The sequence below is a fragment of the Salmo salar genome, chromosome ssa10 (genome assembly GCF_905237065.1).
Source record: "Salmo salar chromosome ssa10, Ssal_v3.1, whole genome shotgun sequence".
Taxonomy (NCBI): Eukaryota; Metazoa; Chordata; class Actinopteri; order Salmoniformes; family Salmonidae; genus Salmo; species Salmo salar.
In genome coordinates, this window is record NC_059451.1 from 40703102 (window position 1) to 40726264 (window position 23163).

At 43.8% G+C, this 23163-nt stretch overlaps 1 long non-coding RNA gene across 1 annotated transcript in view; it reads right to left on the reverse strand.

Annotated features, from left to right (window-relative positions):
• Window positions 1-5045: 5045 nt before the first annotated feature.
• LOC106560397 (uncharacterized) overlaps window positions 5046-23163 on the reverse strand; it is a 22088-nt gene continuing 3970 nt past the window's right edge. Inside the window, exon 2 of the long non-coding RNA XR_001318594.2 lies at window positions 5046-5149. This is a non-coding gene — a long non-coding RNA (uncharacterized lncRNA). The remainder of the gene's footprint in view (window positions 5150-23163) is intronic.

Below are 23163 nucleotides of genomic sequence, written 5' to 3' on the forward strand. Positions count from 1 at the left end.
CGGAGACACCTGAAACCCCACCTCTTCAAGGAATACCTGGGTTAGGATAAGGTAATCCTTCTAACCCCCCCTTAAAAGAGTTAGATGCACTATTGTAAAGTGGTTGTTCCACTGGATATTATAGGTGAATGCACCAATTTGTAAGTCGCTCTGGATAAGAGCGTCTGCTAAATGACTAAAATGTAAAAATGTAAATGTATTGAATCTTACTACACCGGCTCTGATGCTCGTTTTATGTGGCAGGGCTTGAAAACTGTTAAGGACTACAAAGGGAAACCCAGCCTCGAGCTGCCAAGTGACGTGAGCCAACCAGACAAGCTAAATACCTTTTGTGCTCACTTCGAGGCAAGCAACACTGAAGCATGCATGAGAGCACCAGCTGTTCTGGACAACTGTGTGATCACGCTCTCCGTAGCCGATGTGAGCAAGACCTTTAAACAGGTCAACATTCACAAAGCCGCGGGGCCAGATGGATTACCAGGACGTGTACTCAAAGCATGTGCAGACCAACTGGCAAGTGTCTTCACTGACATTTTCAACCTCTCCCTGACCGAGTCTGTAATACCCACATGTTTTAAACAAACCACCATAGTCCCTGTCCCCAAGAAAGAGAAGATAGCCTGCCTAAATTATTACCGCCCAGTAGCACTCACATCAGTAGCCATAAAGTGCTTTGAAAGGCTGGTCACATCAACACTATCATGCCGGAAACCCGAGACCCACTCCAATTCACATACCGCCCCAACAGATCCACAGATGACGCAATCTCAATCGCACTCCACACTGCCCTTTCCCACCTGGACGAAAGGAACAACTATGTGAGAATGCTGTTCATTGACTACAGCTCAGCGTTCAACACCATAGTGTCCACAAAGCTCACTGTTGTGCTGACAACCCGACAGTGGTAGGCCTGATCACCAACAATGATGAGACAGCCTATAGTGAGGAAGTCAGAGACCTGGCTGTGTGGTGCCAGGACAACAACCTCTCCCTCAGTGTGAGCAAGACAAAGGAGCTGATCGTGGACTACAGGAAAAGGAGGACCGAACAGGCACCCATTAACATTGACGGTGCTGAAGTGGAGCGGGTTGAGAGTTTCAAGTACCTTGGTGTCCACATCGCAAACAAACTATCATGGTCCAAACACACCAAGACAGTTGTGAAGATGGCAAGAGAACACCTTTTCCCCCTCAGGAGACTGAAAAGATTGAGAACATCCTGACCGGTTGCATCACTGCCTGGTATGGCAACTGCTCAGCATCCAACCTTAAGGCGTTACAGAGGGTAGTGCGTATGGCCCAGTACATCAATGGGCCAAGCTTCCTGACATCCAGGACCTACATACTAGGTGGTGTCAGAGTACACCAGCACATTGACTCGGTACCTGTACCCCCTGTATTTTGCCTCGATATTGTTATGTAATTCTCTTGTATTACTTTTAGATATTATTTTGTTTATTTTTTTCACTTTAGTATATTTAGTAAATATATTCTTAACTCTATTTCTTGGTGGGCAGGAGGACAGGAGAGAAGGGGGGTATGTGTGCATCAAATTATTATCTGATTTGAGGGAGGCGGAGGACAACAGTTCAGAGTGAATACAAAGTATGTGAATATGAGTTCGATACTCTGTGGGCTGGTAGCCTTGCAGTGCTGCAGTGCTGACTGACTTGGTTTGGTTTCCATGTTCACCTGCTGTTGAGTAGAAGGTTGTTACAGCACAGGAGGGAGATACTCCCCACAGGCTGTATCCCAAATGGCACCCTATTCCCTAGTGAAAAGTAATGCACTATATAGGAAATATGGTACCATTGGGTGACCCTCTCTTTAGCCCCCTATGGATTCATATTTCCTGGCCACATAACTATAGTCTAATGCATATTTGCCTCAACCACTTGTGAAATTCCTCACATTAACTTTATTTCTGACACAAAATGTTTGGAAGCTGCTTGACATAATGAAGAGAGGCGCGAGAGTAAGAAAATGCATACCATGCGTTCACAGCCAATCTGTCTGCATAAATGCCATTCCTGTCCTTACGGGGGTGGAGATATAAACCCTTTCTCCCCCGAAGACAATAAATACTTTACAGCTTTATTTTAGTAACAGTTTTTCATTATGTAACCAACCAACTAATCAAACACCAATAAAATGATTTTTTTTTCTCACTAACGACTCTGTGATTTATTGAGTCTCTCTCTGACACAGGGGTGTCTGCAGCACGGTGAACAAAAGAGCGCTGTAACTAGAGGAGTGGAGTTGTATGCGGCACACCACAACATAAACTCCACATTTCACAGAAACTCTGCTGCTAGGCCGTGTGGTTTGGATTTCAGTCTGAAGAAGGACTTTGACAGATAACCCCAAGGCTACCTTCTGTCTTCTCTAGAACCCCAAGGCTACATTCTGTCTTCTCAAGAACCCCAAGGCTACCTCCTATCTTCTCTAGAACCCCAAGACTACATTATTTCTTCTTTAGAACCCCAAGGCTACATTCTGTCAACTCTAGAACCCCAATGCTACATTCTGTCTTCTTTAGAACCCCAAGGCTACCTCCTGTCTTCTCTTTGATCATCACATGACTAATCCTAGTCAGGTCAGGTCTAGCAGGATCTGTATACCACCACCAGTGGGCAAAGTGTGTGTGTGTAGGAAACAAATAAAATAATAACAGTCAGTAGGCTAAACTAACATTAGTTTATAAAATAATAAGTCAGTAGGCTACACCGACATTAGTTTATAAAATAATAACAGTCAGTAGGCTACACTAACATTAGTTTTGAAAATAATAAGTCAGTAGGCTACACTAACATTAGTTTATAAAATAATAAGTCAGTAGGCTACACCGACATTAGTTTATAAATATTAAGTCAGTAGGCTACACCGACATTAGTTTATAAAATAATAAGTCAGTAGGCTACATCGACATTAGTTTATAAAATAATAAGTCAGTAGGCTACACCGACATTCGTTTATAAAATAATAAGTCAGTAGGCTACACCGACATTAATTTTGAAAATAATAAGTCAGTAGGCTACACCGACATTAGTTTATAAAATAATAAGTCAGTAGGCTACACTAACATTAGTTTATAAAATAATAAGTCAGTAGGCTACACCGACATTAGTTTATACAATAATAAGTCAATAGGCTACACCGACATTAGTTTATACAATAATAAGTCAGTAGGCTACACCGACATTAGTTTATAAAATAATAATAGTCAATAGGCTAAACCAACATTAGTTTCCATTCATACAAAGTGTCAAGTAAATTGCCACAGTAAATTTGCCGTGGTAAACAAGGAAATTCTTTATTTCAACTGTACGGAATGCTTGTCAAATAGATAAATCGCCCTTAGTCTGATCAAAAAGGACTAAGTTGTTGCGATGGCAATACCACCCATAGGACCAATATATCTTGAAAGACATGTTGCTAGCAAGACACCGGCATCATCTTTTAGGGAGGGGTGGCCAATAATGGTTGCAATTGAGATAATTTGTGTGGGTGAATTTAGCGCGTATGTTGGTTTAATGAGACATCACCTGGTGATAATAAGGAGGGTGCCTTCTAAGTCAGAATTTCTAAAAAGAATGTCAAAATCGGCATGTCCCAATCCCATGTGTCCTTCACCGGGGAGGCTTTCCCATAACACCTTGCGGCGCAGCAAAAAAAAATGAAAACACGTCAGAGGCGATAGCTAGCTAGCAGGCCATCTCATCCTGCTTATCGGCTGTTTAGAGATGAACATCTAACTAACTAAATTGATAAACTTGCTAGCCAGCTAAAGACATATAGCTAATTATTATTATTACATTTTTCCAGGCACTTGATCATGTTTCACTCCATTGTATTGGCTTGGCAGGAGAAAACAGTCCTACCCTACTCGTTTGGCGGTAAGACATTTGAACAACATCTGATGAAAAACATAGGAAATGCAGCCAGCTGTGTTCTGTTAAATCTAGGCTTGCTAGCCAGCCAAGTTATTTGTGCATTCTGTTGATGAGTCTGTTTTAATAGCTAGCTGCATGCAATGTCTGTTTACCTAGCTAACTTTTGCTAATTTTCTCCTGCCACTTTCCCTTCCCCTATTGTGTTGCACCATTGTAGTTGGTGTTACTAGTTAAAATTAGAGACTACATTTTTCTATTCTAGAAACAGCAGGGCTTTAAACTTCAGAACCCAGTTCCTACATTTGAATATCCATTTTTTTTTTATCAAACAAAACTAAACTACATTTTATCTCTGGGACCCTCAGGATGACAAATGTGAGCAAGATTACTGAATGTAAGTACATTATTTACCTTCAGAGGTGAATGTATCAAACCAGTTGCCATGATAGAAGTTTTGTTGTTGTTGTGCACTTTCCTTAAACAATAGCATGGTATTTGTTCACAGTAATAGCTACTGTAAATTGGACAGTACAGTTAGATTAACAAGCATTTAAGCTTTTTGCCCATATAAGACATGTCTATGTCCTGGGATCCCATAGAGGTAAATAAAGGTAGTTGTGTCTTCAGCAATTTGAACCAGCACTGAAATTTGAGCAGTGAGGTTAATTTCTCTCTCCTTGTCTCTGCTTGTTCCAGATTGACAGACATACCACCCTGACACCACACAGATGTAAAGAACTTGTTGTTAACCTCCCAGCCACCAGGATAATCACCATATCCCAGGATATAATCCAGGAGAAATAGATTCACCCATGTTATTGTTTATCATGCAGATTTGTCAGGACATTGTAATTTATGAAGCTCATTCTAGAATAGAGACGTGATTTCTGTCCCAGGGGATTGCACTGTGTGCACGTCTTCAATTTTGACCACAATTAGATGAATTAGGTGTTAGTGAAAGGGTGGAACAAAAACCTGTAAACTCTTGTCCTGTGTATAAACAAAACCTATGGCTGTCATGACTAAATTTGCCCCCATGTACTGAACAAGTTTATGAATGTTGGAGGTGAATCTCCTTGAGATATCCCTTACTTGGGGTTTACTTATTTTGTGCAATGGGCTGTGTTTTAAGGACTCGTGCACAGAGGAAAACCAATATGTATTTTTTTATGTATTCAAAATTACAGGTGTTGATGTCTCCACATTTCTGGTTTGAGGCTTGGGCATCTGGTGACTGCAGTTCATCTGTCTAATCCCCTGCAAGGAGAGAGAAAGGCATCAATAATATTACAATGCTGTATTCATTTCATTGTTTGATATGCATTTATACAATCATATTGGACGTGTTATCCTTTATCACATGCCAGTATGTGCTTTGTATGCAATGCATGTAGCTTACATTAGGATGAAGTAGCCTAGGCCTTTTAATCTATTTAGATTGCATCATATCAACTTTCAGTATTATTTATCAGCGAATGTAAAACCATGTTATTTTGAACATCAGTGTCATTTAACAGTATGCACTGGTATGATAGTTGTTATTTATTATTTTTATTTCTAGAGTGTTTTTGTTCTACCTCGTGTTATTTTAAGAATTACATTGATATGTATTGCTGCATTGTTGGGTTTAGAGCTTGCAAGAAAAGCATTTCACTGTACTTGTGAATGTGACATTAAAACTTGAAACTGTATAAATATTCACAACGCAAGCCTACTCATTAGAAAAAACAGCAGCTCTAATACAATACTAGTTTCACAGTGAAACATCACTATTCTGTCTATGAATCATTCTTGAACAGTCAGTAAAATAGCTTATTTAGCTACGTGTGCCAAAAAATCCTGTATGATATCATGCAAGCTTGCCTGTCATGTCCACCATGATGGAGCAGCAGACCAAGCAATATGCGAGAGGAGGGCCTTATACAGTAGGATAATTATTCTGGTCGGTGTCAACTTCATTCATTAACAAGTACTGAGGAGATCGATTCTGTAACTTGTTTACTTGTTATTCCTGTCAGATATTTAAATGTTGGGATAGCTGTTCACTAAATTGCTAGCACTAGTTGGTCACACTGCTATAGTGGCTACAATGTGGCTACAAAAGCCTCGCGCTGGGTGGAATGTGAACGCGTTATCACGTGATGCTGCCTTCGAATCCCGTCCCAAATGGCAGTAACCTACTGGAAAAGTGCTAACTACAAAGGTAGGTGCGTTTGGAGGCAGGTAGGATACTGCCTTTTGGATTGGTTAAATAATATTAGGCTACACCAACATTAGTTTCCATTAGTTTCCTACAAACACCACTTCCAGCTGCCCCCTGGCGGCAATTTTAAATATTCAATATTAATTTATCCTGAAACGAAATGGGTCATTTAAGATCTGACATCTGTAGCTGTGAGACATGACAGAAAATATCTGACGACTGTAGCTGTGAGGCAAGACAGAAAATATGTGACATCTGTAGCTATGTGACATGACAGAAAATATCTGACATCTGTAGCTATGAGGCATGACAGAAAATATCTGACATCTGTAGCTGTGAGGCATGACAGAAAAGATCTGACATCTGTAGCTATGAGGCATGACAGAAAATATCTGACATCTGTAGCTGTGAGGCATGACAGAAAAGATCTGACATCTGTAGCTGTGAGGCATGACAGAAAATATCTGACATCTGTAGCTATGAGGCATGACAGACAAGATCTGACATCTGTAGCTGCGAGGCATGACAGAAAATATCTGACATCTGTAGCTGTGAGGCATGACAGAAAAGATCTGACATCTGTAGCTATGAGGCATGACAGAACATATCTGACATCTGTAGCTGTGAGGCATGACAGAAAAGATCTGACATCTGTAGCTGTGAGGCATGACAGAAAAGATCTGACATCTGTAGCTATGAGGCATGACAGAAAATATCTGACATTTGTAGCTATGAGGCATGACAGAAAATATCTGACATCTGTAGCTGTGAGGCATGACAGAAAAGATCTGACATCTGTAGCTATGAGGTGTAACCGATGTGAAATGGCTAGTTAGTTAGCGGTGGTGCGCGCTAATAGCGTTTCAATCGGTGACGTCACTCGCTCTGAGACTTGAAGTAGGGTTGCCCCTTGCGTTGCAAGGGCCGTGGCTTTTGTGGCGCGATGGGTAACGATGCTTCGTGGGTGTCAGTTGTTGATGTGTGCAAGGGTCCCTGGTTCGAGCCCAGGTTGGGGCGAAGAGAGGGACGGAACCTACACTGTTACAGAGGCATGACATAAAAGATCTGACATCTGTAGCTGTGAGGCATGACAGAAAAGATCTGACATCTGTAGCTATGAGGCATGACAGAAAATATCTGACATCTGTAGCTGTGAGGCATGACAGAAAAGATCTGACATCTGTAGCTATGAGGCATGACAGAAAAGATCTGACATCTGTAGCTGTGAGGCATGACAGAAAAGATCTGACATCTGTAGCTATGAGGCATGACAGAAAATATCTGACATCTGTAGCTGTGAGGCATGACAGAAAATATCTGACATCTGTAGCTATTAGGCATGACATAAAACTACTCAAGGCCTTCTCAAATCAAATCTTATTGGTCACATGCACATTAGCAGATGTTATTGCGAGTGTAGCGAAATGCTTATAAATGCTTATATCACTTCATCACAGCACATGCCTGTGCTGTACTCCTGAGTGTGTGTGTGTGTTTCTAATTTCTAATGGCACACTGTTAAATCCGTACAACATATATTTTAGAGTAAATGAATCAGACACAGAACATTCCCTCATTAAGTTAAAAGCGCCGCGCTGTGCCACAAAAGTACATGGTGCTACGGAGACAGGCAAGAGACATGAGGAGAGAGAGAAAGATGGAAAAAGAGAAAGAGAAGAAAAGAGACAGAAAGAAAGACAGATAGAGAGAGGGGAGAGAGAGAAAGAAAGAGAGGGAGAGATAGAGGTGCGAGAGATTTGAGAGAGAGAGAGAGAGAAAGAGAAAAAGATGGAGCGAGAGAGAAAGAGACACACACACAAACAATTACCAAGTAGTCAATGTCATCTTATTACTGAAGCAATTACGCAACTGTTCTTTAATATACACTGCTCAAAAAAATAAAGGGAACACTTAAACAACACAATGTAACTCCAAGTCAATCACACTTCTGTGAAATCAAACTGTCCACTTAGGAAGCAACACTGATTGACAGTACATTTCACATGCTGTTGTGCAAATGGAATAGACAACAGGTGGAAATTATAGGCAATTAGCAAGACACCCCCAATAAAGGAGAGGTTCTACAGGTGGTGACCACAGACCACTTCTCAGTTCCTATGCTTCCTGGCTGATGTTTTGGTCACTTTTGAATGCTGGCGGTGCTGTGGCTCAGGTAGTGCAGCTCATCCAGGATGGCACATCAATGCGAGCTCTGGCAAGAAGGTTTGCTGTGTCTGTCAGCGTAGTGTCCAGAGCATGGAGGCGCTACCAGGAGACAGGCCAGTACATCAGGAGACGTGGAGGAGGCCGTAGGAGGGCAACAATCCAGCAGCAGGACCGCTACCTCCGCCTTTGTGCAAGGAGGAGCAGGCGGAGCACTGCCAGAGCCCTGCAAAATGACCTCCAGCAGGCCACAAATGTGCATGTGTCTGCTCAAACGGTCAGAAACAGACTCCATGAGGGTGGTATGAGGGCCCGACGTCCACAGGTGGGGGTTGTGCTTACAGCCCAACACCGTGCAGGACGTTTGGCATTTGCCAGAGGACACCAAGATTGGCAAATTCGCCACTGGCGCCCTGTGCTCTTCACAGATGAAAGCAGGTTCACACTGAGCACATGTGACAGACGTGACAGAGTCTGGAGACGCCGTGGAGAATGTTCTGCTGCCTGCAACATCCTCCAGCATGACCGGTTTGGCGGTGGGTCAGTCATGGTGTGGGGTGGCATTTCTTTGGGGGGCCGCACAGCCCTCCATGTGCTCGCCAGAGGTAGCCTGACTGCCATTAGGTACCGAGATGAGATCCTCAGACCCCTTGTGAGACCATATGCTGGTGCGGTTGGCCCTGGGTTCCTCCTAATGCAAGACAATGCTAGACCTCATGTGGCTGGAGTGTGTCAGCAGTTCCTGCAAGAAGAAGGCATTGATGCTATGGATTGGCCCGCCCGTTCCCCAGACCTGAATCCAATTGAGCACATCTGGGACATCATGTCTCGCTCCATCCACCAACGCCACGTTGCACCACAGACTCTTCAGGAGTTGGCGGATGCTTTAGTCCAGGTCTGGGAGGAGATCCCTCAGGAGACCATCCACCACCTCATCAGGAGCATGCCCAGGCGTTGTAGGGAGGTCATACAGGCACGTGGAGGCCACACACACTACTGAGCCTCATTTTGACTTGTTTTAAGGACATTACATCAAAGTTGGATCAGCCTGTAGTGTGGTTTTCCACTTTAATTTTGAGTGTGACTCCAAATCCAGACCTCCATGGGTTGATACATTGGATTTTCATTGATTATTTTTGTGTGATTTTATTGTCAGCACATTCAACTATGTAAAGAAAAAAGTATTTAATAAGATTATTTCATTCATTCAGATCTAGGATGTGTTATTTTAGTGTTCCTTTATTTTTTTGAGCAGTGTATAACTACCAACATAACATAGCAAATGTTAGCTATCCAACAAAGCACTGTGTAGAGAGGCAGTCATCTTTACCTCACAAAAACATAATATAATACAGAACATTAATAGACAAGTACAGCTCAAGTACAGAACTACATCAAAATGTCACACAGAACATATTTTCTGTTATTGATAACATTGATAATCATTTGTCATCTGGGCGACCGACCACAACTCCGTGGCGGCATGGGACTGGTGCAGACGAATCAGGGTCACGGACCAGCGATGTAATCTGCCAATCATCACATCACATTCAATGTCATGGCACAGCTATGACAGAGCGCACTGTCCTCTGTCCTGCTGCATGGGGCTGGAAGGGTTAACAGTGTTTACAAAGGTGGATTTACTGTATACTTAAACAATACACATACAAAATATTACAATAGAATGCATTCTGTGGATCCGTATCTTATCACATCCTATCACAAAGCCGAGCCTGGTCCTCAGACAGAGCTTTTCTGTCTGTCTCTCTCGTTGTAGAAACATAGAAATAACTCCAACACGCACGACTTTACGCAAGTACATGTATTTTTCCTTAATGTTTCGGTACAAGATGCCTTTTTCAAGACATAGTGTCTGTCTACCTACACTGTACACTTAATATGGCTAGGGGTTCCGCTAGCGGAACGTTTCCACAACATCCGGTGAAATGGCAGAGCGCGAAATTCAAAAACAATTATTAGAAATATTGAACTTTCATACATTCACAAGTGCAATACACCAAATTAAAGCTTAACTTCTTGTTAATCTAGCCACCATGTCAGATTTCAAAAAGGCTTTACGGTGAAAGAAAACCATGCGATTATCTGAGGACAGCACCTCATCAAACAAACACATGACAATCATATTTCAACCCGCCAGGCGCGACACAAAACTCAGAAATAACGACATAATTCATGTCTTACCTTTGAAGAGCTTCTTCTGTTAGCACTCCAATATGTCCCATAAACATCACAAATGTGCCTTTTGTTCGATTAATTCCGTCGTTATATCTCCAAAATGTCAATTTATTTGGTGCGTTTGATTCAGGAAAACACCGGTGCCAACTCGCCCAACATGACTACAAAATATCTAATAAGTTACCTGTAAACTTGTTCCAAACATTTCAAACAACTTTCCTAACCCAACTTTAGGTATTTTAAAATGTAAATAATCGATAATGTTTAAGATGGGATAAACTGCGTTCAATTCCGGATTAAAAAAAGTGAAGCGTGTTCCAGGTCGCGCGCACCATAACATTAGAGTGCACTAGGCTGGACCCTTGTTCTGAATAGCCGTACTTCTTCATTTCTCTAAAGAAAAACATCAACCAATTTCTAAAGACTGTTGACATCTAGTGGAAGCAATAGGAACTGCAACCAAGTGCCACAGAAATCTAGGTTCCCATAGAAACCAATTGAAAACACTGTGAACTAAAAAAAAAGAATCTTGGATGGTTTGTCCTCGGGGACAAACCATCGCCTGCCAAATAAGTCCTGTTATACTCACAGACATAATTTTAACAGTTTTAGAAACGTTAGAGTGTTTTCCATCCAAATCGACTAATTATATGCATATCCTAGCTTCTGGGCCTGAGTAGCAGGCCGTCTACTTTGGGCACGCTTTTCATCCGGACGTGAAAATATTACCCCCTTTCCCAAACAGGTAAAAAAAATGTCCTGTTGTTTTCTATGGTAACTTACTGGCAGCCAGTTGCCTGTTAGTTACCTTAAAAAAAAGATACTGTATGTTACCATACCGTATTTTATGTTATCCAATAGTGTTACAGTAATTGCTTTATGGTACCAATAATTATACTGCAATCATTTTACTGTAACAAATACTCTTACTGTAATCTTTGATACTGTTGTTTTACAGTAACTTGGAGGCAATTGGCTGCAAGCTAGTTACTGTCAAATCAGAGCAGTACATTACTGTAAAATAATGGATGAATGAATGAATGAATTAAATACATTGAGGGGAGGTGGGGAGTGTATTTTACTGTAATTACATGGGATTGGTGGAAGTAGTTTGGCTGCTAGGTAATGTGTTTTCATATTACAGCATATGAATATTTGGTATTTTATATCACTTACATTTTTAGAGGCCTCAGCAAAAGCTTCCAAACTGGCAGTGACTGCAGGACAAAACAGACCAAAGGACATGGCAATTATTATAATTTTTTATTTTATTTAACTAGGCAAGTCAGTTAAGAACAAATTCTTATTTACAATGACGGCCTACTCCGGCCAAACCCCGATGACGCTGGGCCAATTGTGCACCGTCCAATGGGACTCCCAATCACGGCCAGATGTGACTCAGCTTGTATTCGAACGAGGTACTATAGTGACACCTCTTGCACTGAGATGCAGTGCCTTAGACCGCTGCGCCACTCGGGAGCCCAAGTACTCAACTATTAAATGTTTAAGACTTGCTGCCACTCCAATATGTCCCGTATAAACATTTAATTGTTGGGACACTACTACCATACAGTATATCAGTAAAATTGGTAAATCAATCTCACTAAAGGGTGCAAGAAATGTACCCTCATGGCACGTCTAAATAAGTGAATGAGCCAGAAACAACAATACAATCCACCCACTAGTGGTAAAAAAAATCCTCCAAAAACACGGTAGGGTACTATATTCTGTGGGGTGGAATTACAGTACAATTTAAAATACACACTTTAAAAACTGTAAATTGTTTTTACGGTAACTTGACGGTAGCCAGTTACCTGGATCACACTTTATTTGGATCGTCCGGATTTTCCATCTGTAGATGCTGTACAGATGGTCATACTATCAAAAAGCTATCTGTTGATAAGAACCTGCTTGCTAAGGTTAGGGCTAGGGCTAGGGTTAGGGTAAAGGTTAAGTTTAGGGATAAGGGTTAAGGTTAGGATTAGAGCTAGGGTTAGAGTTAGTAGATAGTTAGTTGAAATGTTACTAATAGATACATTAGTCTGTAGAGCATCTACAGGTGGTATATCAAAAATAAAGCCTTACTGTTGCCTATATGTTAATAATTCTAAAAAGTACAGTATGTAACCGTAAATTCCAAAGAAACTTTGCTTTAGCAGTACATTACTGTAAAGGAGTGCTTTATTTACAGGCACAGCCAGAAGAGGACTGGCCACCCCTCATAGCCTGGTTCCCCTCTAGGTTTCTTCCTAGGTTCTGGCCTTTCTAGGGAGTTTTTCCGAGCCACCGTGCTTCTACACCTGCATTGCTTGCTGTTTGGGGTTTTAGGCTGGGTTTCTGTACAGCACTTTGCGACATCAGCTGATGTAAGAAGGGCTTTATAAAGACATTTGATTGATTTACAGTAATTTTCTTTTAAACACAAATGAATTTGGAATTTACAGTAACTGTACCTTTTTTTTTTTAAGTATCTTACAGGTAACTGTTTGCCAGTTACCTTAAAAACAAGTTACGAGTTTTACAGAGCAGCACTTCTTTACAGTAATTTACTGTTAAACCAAAGTTTCTTCGGAATTTACAGTATCATTTACCAGTAAATTCGCCCAGAGTTCATTGCGATTTACGGCAATTGACTGTGAATAATGAATACAGTACTTTCCTCTTTGCATTGGCAGGGTTCATTCCTGTCTCCCCCAGTACATGACTTCATTAGAGATACAATTAAATCAAATGTATTTTATAAAGCCTTTTTTTCATCAGCAAAGTACTATACAGACACCCTAAAACCTCAAAAAGCAAGCAACGCAGATGCAGAAACACAGTGGTTAGTAAAAATTCCCTAGAAAGGCAGGAACCTAGGAAGAAACCTAGAGAGGAACCTGCCTCCGAGGGGTGGCCAGTCCTTTTCTGGCTGTGCCGGGTGGAGATTATAAGCGTACATGGCCATTTAGGCAAGATTGTTCTTCAAGACATTCAAACGTGGTTATAGAGGGTGCAGCAGTTCAACACCTCAAGAGAAAATGTCAATTGGCTTTTCATAGCCAACATTAAATGCTTGTCATTGTAAGATTGCATGGAAGTGACTCTTTGTGTCTTTCCATTGGTTATGTATCTGGCCATTTAGAAGGTTCGGAGATGGGAACGTCAACTATAATGAAAGTTAAGACAAGACAGAGGCAAAAATACAGGAGCTCTACAAGAGGTGACTTTATTTTTGACAGGCAACCACCATCTCAATTATCTTGCGTGACACATAACAATTGATAGGCACTAGCCAGGCATTACTAATCAATCACCAACATCAATTTCCTATCCTTACAGTAGCAATGGCCTATGGTTCATCAATCTGTGCTTCTCCCACCATAAGCTTGCCATGCACTGGGCTCTGTCTGTGGGCTGATGGCTGATAGAATGATGCAATCCCCAAGTGTTCTTACAGCACAGAGAGACCAGACCTTCCCTGTACACAGACTGACCCACCAGTGCTACAAGGGTTAACTCACTGTGTGTGTGTGTGTGTGTGTGTGTGTGTGTGTGTGTGTGTGTGTGTGTGTGTGTGTGTGTGTGTGTGTGTGTGTGTGTGTGTGTGTGTGTGTGTGTGTGTGTGTGTGTGTGTGTGTGTGTGTATGTGAGTGTGTGTGCTTGTGTTTGTGTGCTTTGTAACTGTTTTATTGTTCCACCCCACCATGCCCTGTCCTGTCCTTCCTCCCCCACCTCTAGCCTAAGTGGCAGGTATAAAATGACAGAAAATGAAAAGAGAGTGTGAGTGAGTGAGTGAGTGAGTGAGGGAGTGGTGACATCATCAGGATAAACCGGTGGTGACTCAACTCCCCCACCCCCAACACCCCACAACCCTCTCCCAAATATATATGTGTGTGTGTGTGGGGGGGTGATACTTTGAGAAGGACCTTTGACAGTGAAGACAGCTGGCAGTGAATACAAAGTATTTCAGGGTATGTCTCTAAGAGCTTTCCACACCTGTATTGTACAACATTTGCCCAGAATTTTTTTCACAATTCTTCAAGCGCTATCAAATTGGTTGTTGATCATTACTAGGCAACTATTTTCAGGTCTTGCCATAGATTTTCAAGTAGATTTATGTCAAAACTGTAACTCGGCCACTCAGGAACATTCACTGTCTTCTTGGTAAGCAACTCGTGTAGATTTGGCCTTGTGTTTTAGGTCATTGTCCTGATTAAAGGTACATTCTTCTCCCAGTGTCTGGGGGAAAGAAAACTGAACCAGGTTTTCCTCTAGGATTTTGCCTGTGCTTAGCTGCGTTCGTTTCTTTTTTATCCTGAAAAACTCCCCAGACCTTAATGATTACAAGAATACCCATAACATGAAGCAGCCACCACTATGCTTAAAAATATGGAGATTGGTACTCAGTAATATGATGTATTGGATTTACCCCAAACATAACACTTCGTATTCAGGACAAAAAAGTTAATCGCTTTGCCACATTTTTTTTGCAGTATAACTTTAGTGCCTTGTTGCAAACAGGATGCATGCTTTGTTATTCTGTACAGACTTCCTTATTTTGATTCTGTCCTTTAGGTTAGTATTGTGGAGTAACTACAATGTTGGTGATCAGTTTTCACAGCAATTCAATTGTGTAACTGTTTTAAAGTCACCATTGGCCTAATGGATCCCTTAGTGGTTTCCTTCCTCTCCGGCAACTGAGTTAGGAAGAACGCCTGTATCTTTGAAGTGACTGGGTGTATTGACACACCATCCAAAGTGTATTTAATAACTTCACCTTGTCACGGCTGTCGTATGAAGGAGACCAAACCACAGCGTGGGTATCGTTCCACATAATTTATTTTAATGTGAAACTATGCAAGACAAACAATAAACCATAAACAAAACGTGACGAACAGGTGCAACATGCACTAACTCAAAATAATCTCCCACAAACTGGGTGTATTGACACACCATCCAAAGTGTAATTAATAACTTCACCTTGTCACGGCTGTCGTATGAAGGAGACCAAACCGCAGCGTGGGTATCATTCCACATAATTTGTTTTAATGTGAAACTATGCAAGACAAACAATAAACCATAAACAAAACGTGACGAACAGGTGCAACATGCACTAACTCAAAATAATCTCCCACAAACTGGGTGTATTGACACACCATCCAAAGTGTAATTAATAGCTTCACCTTGTCACGGCTGTCGTATGAAACTGACCAAACTGCAGCGTGGGTATCGTTCCACATAATTTATTTTAATGTGAAACTATGCAAGACAAACAATAAACCATAAACAAAACGTGACGAATAGGTGCAACATGCACTAACTCAAAATAATCTCCCACAAATTCTAGTGGGGAAAAAAGCAACTTAAATATGATCCCCAATTAGAGACAACGATGGCCTCTAATTGGGAATCATACGAAAACCCCAACCTAGAAAAATAACCTAGATCACAACATAGAAATAAATAAACTAGACAAAACCCCCAGTCACGCCCTGACCTGCTCTACCATTGAAAAATACGAGCTCTCTATGGTCAGGACGTGACAGTACCCCCCCCCCAAAGGTGCGGACTCCGGCCGCAAAACCTGAAACCAAAAGGGAGGGTTAGGGCGGGTGTCTAGTGTTGGTGGCGGCTTTGGTGCAAGATGAAGAACCTTCTCATCCCGCGGATCCTCCCGCATCGGAGGCGGTTCTGGTGCGGGACGAAAAACCCTCTCATCCTGCGAACCTGCCAGCATAGGAGGCGGCTCTGGTGCAGGACGAAGAACCCTCTCATCCTGCGAACCCGCCAGCATCGGTGGAGGCTCTGGGCTGCCGACCGTCTCTGGAGGCTCTGGACTGCAGACCGTCGCTGGAGTCTCCGGGCCGCAGACCGTCACTGGAGACTCCGGGCCGCAGACCGTCGCTGTAGACTCCGGGCCGCAGACCGTCGCTGGAGACTCCGGGCCGCAGACCGTCGCTGGAGGCTCCGGGCTGCGGGCCGTCTCAGGAGGTTCCGGGTTGTGGGCTGTCTCAGGTGGTTCCGGGCTGTGGGCCGTCTCAGAAGGTTCCGGACTGTGAAACGTCACCGGAAGCTCTGGACTGGGAACTGTCGCCGAAAGCTCTGGACTGGGAACTGTCGCCGGAAGCTCTGGACTGGGAACTGTCGCCGGAAGCTCTGGACTGGGAACTGTCGCCAGAAGCTCTGGACTGGGAACTGTCGCCGGACTGGGCAGGCGCACAGGAGGCCTAGTGCGTGGAGCCGGGACAGGTGGCACCAGACTGGTGACACGCACTTCAGGGCGAGTGCGAGAAGCAGGCACAGGATGTACTAGACTGGGGAGGCGCACTGGAGGCCTGATGCATGGGACCGGTACAGGTGGCACCGGACTAGTGACACTCACCTCAGGCGAGTGCAAGGAGCAGGCACAGGACGTACTAGACTGGGGAGGCGCACTGGAGGCCTGATGCGTGGGACCGGTACAGGTGGCACCGGACTAGTGACCCTCACCTCAGGCGAGTGCGAGGAGCAGGCACAGGACGTACTAGACTGGGGAGGCGCACTGGAGGCCTGATGCGTGGGACCGGTACAGGTGGCACCGGACTAGTGACACGCACCTCAGGGAGAGTGCAAGGAGGAGGCACAGGACATACCTGACTGGGAACACGCACTTCAGGGAGAGTGCGGGGAGCAGGCACAGGACGTGTCTGACTGAGGACACGCACTTCAGAGAGAGTGCGGAGAGCAGGCATAGGACGTACTGGGCTGTGGAGGCGCACTGGAGACCTGGTGCGTAGAACCGGTGCAGGATATACTGGACCATGAAGGCGCACTGGAGGTCTGGAGCGTAGAGCTGGCACAACCCGTCCTGGCTGAATGCTCACTTTAGCCCGGCAAGTGCGGGGCGCTGGCACAGGACGCACTGGGCTGTGTAGGCGCACTGGCGACACAGTGCGTAGAGCTGGTGCAGGATATCCTGGACCGAGGAGGCGCACCGGAGACCAGGAGCGCTGAGCCGGCACAACCTGTCCTGGCTGAATGCCTACTTTAGCCCAGCAAATGCGGAGCGCAGGCACAGTGCGCACCGGGCTATGAATGCGCACTGGAGATACAGTGCGCATCACCGCATAACACGGTGCCTGACTGGTCACATGCTCCCCACGGTAAGCACGGGGAGTTGGCTCAGGTCTCAACCCTGACTCCGCCAATCTCCCCGTGTGCCCCCCCAAAAAATGTTTGGGGAGCTGCCTCTTGGGCTTCCGTTGTTGCCGTGCTAGTTCCTCGTATCGACGCCGTTCCTCTCTCGCTGTCTCCACCTGCTTCCATGGCAGGGTCTTGTCCCCTGCCATTACCTCCTCTCAGGTCCAGGATGTCCTCCACTCATTTCTCTCCCAGGCCCAGGATCCCTGCTCCTCCTGGGCACGCTGCTTGGTCCTTTGGTGGTGGGAGATTCTGTCACGGCTGTCGTATGAAGGAGACCAAAGCGCAGCGTGGGTATCGTTCCACATAATATATTTTAATATGAAACTATGCAAGACATACAATAAACCATAAACAAAACAACAAACCGTGACGAAGAGGTGGAACATGCACTAACTCAAAATAAAATAACTAACTTAAATATGATCCCCAATTAGAGACAACGATGACCAGCTGCCTCTAATTGGGAATCATACGAAAACCCCAACCTAGAAAAAATAACCTAGAAGACAACATAGAAATAAATAAACTAGACAAAACCCCCCAGTCACGCCCTGACCTACTCTACCATAGAAAAATACGAGCTCTCTATGGTCAGGACGTGACACACCTTGCTTAAAGGGATATTCAATGTCTGCTATTTTAACCAATAGGTGCCCTTCTTCGCGAGGCATTGGTAAACCTCCCTCGTCTTTGTGGTTGAATCTGTGTTTGAAATCCTCGACTGAGGGACCTTACAGATAATTGTATGTGTGTGGTACAGAGATGAGGTAGTCATAAAATAATCATGTTAAACACTATTATTGCACATAGAGTGACTCCATGCAACTAAATATGTGACTTGTTAAGTACATTTTTACTCCTGTACTTGCCATAACAAAGGGGTTAAATATTTATTGACTCAAGACATTTCAGCTTTTCTTTTTTAATTAATTAGTTAAAATTTTGAAAACGTAATTCCACTTTGATGTTATGTGGTATTGCGTGTAGGCAGGTGACAAAAAAAATCTCAATTTAATTTATTTTAAATTCAGGCTGTAACACAACAAAATATGGAAAAAGTCAAGGGGTGTGAATACTTTCTGAAGGCAGGTGCATGGCTGAGTACCAGGCAGGTACTGTTGACATTTCTCTGTTTCTCTGTCCACTAGCGGTTCTGGGGGGGTGGGACCAGGGGGGGTGGGGGGGGGGGGGGCCCTGTGACAACAATTTTGGACCCCCTTGTGGCCCCCCTAAATGTGGAGTATGAAAAAATTGTTATTTAACACATTTTTGCTATCGTTCTTTTTTTACATCCGTTATTAGACAGTGGCAACGCGGAACATGGTATTTTGCCTGCTAATGCCTGCAATGCAGTGAAGAAAACGATATGACAACAATAACGTCTAATGTAACTGGCCCCTCTAACAGTACAACTGGCCCCAGCTTGGCCCCCCCAGTTGAAATGGTCTAGAACCGCCACTGTCTCTGTCCCAGCTCTTTTTATTTATGTAGCCCTCCTGCTTAAACTTCTGTCGTACCTTACTTCATTGTTAACTTATAGCCATGTGAGATACCAGACACCATCTCGGGGATGGCTAACGTTGGGAGATCCCTTCCATCTCCACTGAGTTAGGTAAATCTGCTTTTATTTTTTTTGCACCTTGTGAAATGATCTCCAAGGTTCTCTAAAATTGTATGAATTGGTGCCTCCATGGTAAATTCAAAAAGCTGATTAAAATCAAAACAAATTAAATTATATTTGTCACATGTGCCGAATACAACAGGTGTAGACCATACAGTGAAATGCTTACATACAAGCCCTTAACTAACAATGCAGTTTTAAGAAAAATAGAGTTAAGAAAATATTTACAAAAAGTCAAGTAATACAATAAAATATCTATAACGAGGCTACATACAGGAGGTACCGGTACCGAATCAATGTGAAGGTGGTACAGCTTAGTCGAGGTAATTGAGGTAATATGTACATGTAGGTAGGGGTAAAGTAACCATGACTAGATAATAAACAGCGAGTAGCAGCAATGGTCAATACAAATAGTCCGGGTAGGCATTTGATTAATTGTTCAGCAGTCTTATGGCTTGGGGGTAGAAGCTGTTAACCTGTTAGGGCTAGGGGGCAGTATTTGCACGGCTGGATAAAAAAATGTACCCGATTTAATCTGGTTACTAATCCTACCCAGTAACTAGAATATGCATATACTTATTATATATGGATAGAAAACACTCTAAAGTTTCTAAAACTGTTTGAATGGTGTCTGTGAGTATAACAGAAATCATTTGGCAGGCAAAACCCTGAGACATTTTCTGACAGGAAGTGGATACCTGATGTGTTGTATTACCTTTAAACCTATGCCATTGAAAAACACAGGGGCTGAGGAATATTTTGGCACTTCCTATTGCTTCCACTAGATGTCACCAGCCTTTACAAAGTGTTTTGAGTCTTCTGGAGGGAGATCTGACCGAACAAGAGCCATGGAACGATGATGGCCCATTAGACACCTGGCGCGCGAGTTCATGTTGGGTACCCTCGTTCCAATACGTTATAAAAGAGTATGCATTCGTCCACCTTGAATATTATTCATGTTCTGGTTAAAAAGGCCCTAATGATTTATGCTATACAACGTTTGACATGTTTGAACGAACGTAAATATATTTTTCCCCCTCGTTCATGACGAGAAGTCCGGCTGGCTTAGATCATGTGCTAACAAGACGGAGATTTTTGGACATAAATGATGAGCTTTTTTGAACAAAACTACATTCGTTATGGACTTGTGATACCTGGAAGTGACATCTGATGAAGAGAATCAAAGGTAATGGATTATTTACATAGTATTTTCGATTTTAGATCTCCCCAACATGACGTCTAGTCTGTATCGCAACGCGTATTTTTCTGGGCGCAGTGCTCAGATTATTGCAAAGTGTGATTTCCCAGTAAGGTTATTTTTAAATCTGGCAAGTTGATTGCGTTCAAGAGATGTAAATCTATAATTCTTTAAATGACAATATAATATTTTACCAATGTTTTCTAATTTTAATTATTTAATTTGTGGTGCTGACTTGACTGCCGGTTATTGGAGGGAAACGATTTCCTCAACATCAATGCCATAGTAAAACGCTGTTTTTGGATATAAATATGAACTTGATAGAACTAAAAATGCATGCATTGTCTAACATAATGTCCTAGGAGTGTCATCTGATGGAGATTGTAAAAGGTTAGTGCATCATTTTAGCTGGTTTTATGGTTTTGGTGACCCTGTCTTTGACTTGACAAAACATTACACACAACTCTTGTAAATGTACTGTCCTAACATACTCTAAATTTATGCTTTCGCCGTAAAACCTTTTTGAAATCGTAAAACGTGGTTAGATTAAGGAGATGTTTATCTTTCAAATGGTGTAAAATAGTTGTATTTTTGAAAAATTAGAATTTTGACATTTATTTGGATTCAAATTTGCCGCTCTTGAAATGCACCTGCTGTTGATGGAGTGCACCACGGGTGGCACGCTAGCGTCCCACCTAGCCCCAAGAAGTTAAATTAAGCAAACCAGAAGGCATGACTTTCTTTTTAAAAATGCATTTATGGATAGCCAGGGGCACACTCCCAACACAGACATTATTTACAAACAAAGCATTTGTGTTTAGTCCACCAGATCAGATGCAGTAGGGATGACCAGGGTTTTTCTCTTTAAGTCCGTGAATTAGACAATTTTCTCCTGCTTAACATTCCAAGTGTAACGAGTAGTTTTGGGTGTCAGGGAAAATGTATGGAGTAGAAAGTACATTATCTTCTTTAGGAATATAGTGGAGTAAAAGTAAAAGTTGTCAAAAATATAAATAGTAAAGTAAAGTACAGGGGCCTCATTTATAAAACGGACTTACGATCAATTTTGATCTAAAGTATGACTTACGCAGAAATCCACATATAAGTAGTTATTTATAAAACCTTGGAAATGATCTTATCTCTACGCAGAGTCTAGACTTGATGTAAGTGATTTTCCTTCTGGTTATGTATGGATATTCTTTTCTTCCCTTGCAGTTTAAGGTCAGACCATTTCTTATTCACATCAGCCACAGTTCTGTCTTGCTGCCCCACCTCGTTCACTGCAGTGGGGACACAAACCCAAGCTACCTATTTAGCTTTGTTTGTCAACCCACTATTTGGAATAGGGTAAGGGTTCTGGATCTAGGTTCTGGTCCTGGTCCTGGCTTTCAGATCAACACAGTTCAGATCAGCACAGTTCAGCACAATAGAATGAAAGCTCTTCTAATGCACAGATCAGATAAGAAGAAGTCAGCACTCACCAAAGCATTTGGGTAAGAGCAAAGGGGAAGGTGGTGAGGCAGAGAAAGGGGAGGAGAGGGTGAGGGAGAGAGGGGGTTGAGGTGGGGGAGGGTTGGCACACAGGGGGATAAGTAGTCAGGGGATGACCCAGTGTAAGACGAGCTGAAGGACGAATGGAGATTTACTGCGGGCTGCAAGGAAACATCCATCTCATTCGGGGAAGGAAGGGGGCAAATAGGGATGAGGAGAGGGGAGGGAGAGGGTGAGAAGGGGAAGGGGAAGGAAGGGGGAGAAGCGGGAGAAGGGGGAGGAGGGGGAGAAAGGGGAGAAGAGGGAGGAGGGGGAGAAGGGCCGGAAGTTGAGAGTGGCATCCTCAGCAGTCACCTTCATCAGAATGCACTGGGAGGAGGGAAGGAGGGAGAGGGGAGGAAGGGAGGCGGACAGGGGGGAGGGGAGGAAGGGGAGAGGGGGGGAGAGGGGAGGAAGGGGGGAGGAAAGGGAAGGGGAGGGAGGGGGAAGGGAGGGGGAGGAAGGGAGGGAGGGAGGGGAGGGAGGGGGAAGGAGGAGAGGAAGGAGGAGAGGGGGAGGAAGATGGAAAGGAGAGGGAGGGTGAGGGAGGAGGGGAGGGGAGGGAGGGAAAGGGGAAGGACAGGGAGGGGAAAGGAGGGGGAGAGGGGGGAAAGAGGGGAGGAAGGGGGAGGAAAGGGGGTGGGCAGGGGAGGGAGGGAGGGAGGGAGGGAGGGAGGGAGGGAGAGAAGGGAGGGGGAGGAAGGAAGAGAGGGGGAGAGTGGAGGAAAGTGGGAAGGACAGGGAGGGGAAAGTAGAGAGGAGAGGAGGAGGGAGGGGAGAGGGAGGGGAGAGGGAGGGGCAAGGATGGGAGGGGGGAGAGTATGAGGGAGGGTGGGGGAGAGGGAAGGGAGGGGGAGGAAGAGGGAGGGGGGAGAGGAGGGATGAGGGACTGGGGGATAGGGGGTTGAAGGTGGGGTGATGATGAGGGGGACAGTGGCTTGGAGGAGGGGTGATAATGAGGGGGACAGTGGATTGAAGGAGGGGTGATGGGGGGTTGAAGAAGCGAGATATGGAGGGGTGAGGGAGAGGGAGAGGGGGAGGAGGGGGTAGAAGGAGGGAGATATGGAGGGCATCCAAAAAACCTAAAGAATCTGAGCTCTCTGCCAAAACCTACTCCAAGTGCCTCTGCCTCCACCCTCCACCATCCCAGATACACATACCATTTCTACACAATTCTACGTGCACACTGCACATAC